The sequence below is a fragment of the Arachis ipaensis genome, chromosome B3 (genome assembly GCF_059453495.1).
Source record: "Arachis ipaensis isolate K30076 ecotype BB chromosome B3, ASM5945349v1, whole genome shotgun sequence".
Taxonomy (NCBI): Eukaryota; Viridiplantae; Streptophyta; class Magnoliopsida; order Fabales; family Fabaceae; genus Arachis; species Arachis ipaensis.
Window position 1 is genome coordinate 107687945 of NC_142438.1, and position 1558 is coordinate 107689502.

General features: G+C 34.8%; 1 non-coding gene across 1 annotated transcript; it reads right to left on the reverse strand.

The window, feature by feature from the left end:
* Positions 1 to 1110: 1110 nt before the first annotated feature.
* LOC148571965 (small nucleolar RNA R71) lies at positions 1111 to 1218 on the reverse strand. The gene has a single exon (XR_015908679.1). It is a non-coding gene; the product is annotated as a small nucleolar RNA R71 (small nucleolar RNA).
* Between the last annotated feature and the right edge of the window lie 340 nt (positions 1219 to 1558).

Genomic DNA, 1558 nt, shown 5'->3' on the forward strand with positions numbered 1-1558 from the left:
TAAAATCTCAATTATATCTTTTTCAAATTCAATTTCAAAATCTTTTCTAACTTCTTAGCCTTTTAAAAAAAATTGATTTTCAATTCTTATCTTTTTGTTTCAATCATATCTTTTTAAATTTCAATCATATCTTTTTCAAAAACAAATTTCAAAACTTTTTCGATCAATCTTATCTTTTCATTTCAATCATATCTTTTTCAAAACTACCTAACTAATCCTCTCTCTCTCTTATTTTCGAAAATTCCCTCTCTCCTTTTTCAAAATTCCTTTTTAATTAACTAATTGTTTTAATTTTAATTTAATTTCAACTTTAATTTTCGAAATCTAACTTTCAATTCTAATTTTTATTTTAATTAAATTTCGAAATTCTCTCTCTCATCTCCTTCTATTTATTTATTCATCTACTAACACTTCTCTTCCATCCAAAAATTCGAACACCACCTCCCTCTCTGTGTTTGAGTTTTCCCTCTTCTCTTCTTTACATTACATTCTTTTCTTCTTCGACTCACACAAAGGAATCTCTATACTGTGACATAGAGAATTCCATATTTTCTTTGTTATTCCCTTCTTTGTCATATGAGCAGGAGCAAGGACAAGAACATTCTTGTTGAAGCAGATCCTGAACCTGAAAGGACTCTGAAAAGAAAATTAAGAGAAGTTAAAATACAACAATCCAGAGACAACCTTACATAAATTTTCGAACAAGAAGAGGAGATGGCAGCCGAAAATAATAATAATGCAAGGAGGATGCTTGGTGAATTTACTACACCTAATTCCAATTTACATGGAAGAAGCATCTCCATTCCTACCATTGGAGCAAATTATTTTGAGCTGAAACCTCAATTAGTTTCTCTGATGCAACAGAACTGCAAGTTTCATGGACTTCTATCTGAAGATCCTTTTCAGTTCTTAACTGAGTTCTTGCAGATCTGTGATACTGTTAAGACCAATGGGGTTGACCCCGAGGTCTACAGGCTTATGCTTTTCCCGTTTGCTGTAAGAGACAGAGCTAGAGTGTGGTTGGACTCTCAACCCAAAGATAGCCTGAATTCTTGGGATAAGCTGGTCAAGGCTTTCTTAGCCAAGTTCTTTCCTCCTCAAAAGCTTAGTAAGCTTAGAGTGGATGTTCAAACCTTGAGACAGAAAGAAGGTGAATCCCTCTATGAAGCTTGGGAGAGATATAAGCAACTGACCAAAAAGTGTCCTTCTGACATGCTTTCAGAATGGACCATCCTGGATATATTCTATGATGGTCTGTCTGAATTAGCTAAGATGTCATTGGATACTTCTGCAGGTGGATCCATTCACCTAAAGAAAACGCCTGTAGAAGCTCAAGAACTCATTGACATGGTTGCTAATAACCAGTTCATGTACACTTCTGAGAGGAATCTTGTGAGTAATGGGATGCCTCAGAAGAAGGGAGTTCTTGAAATTGATACTCTAAATGCCATATTGGCTCAGAATAAAATATTGACTCAGTAAGTCAATATGATTTCTCAGAGTCTGAATGGAATGCAAGCTGCATCCAACAGTACTCAAGAGGCATCTTCTAAGGAAG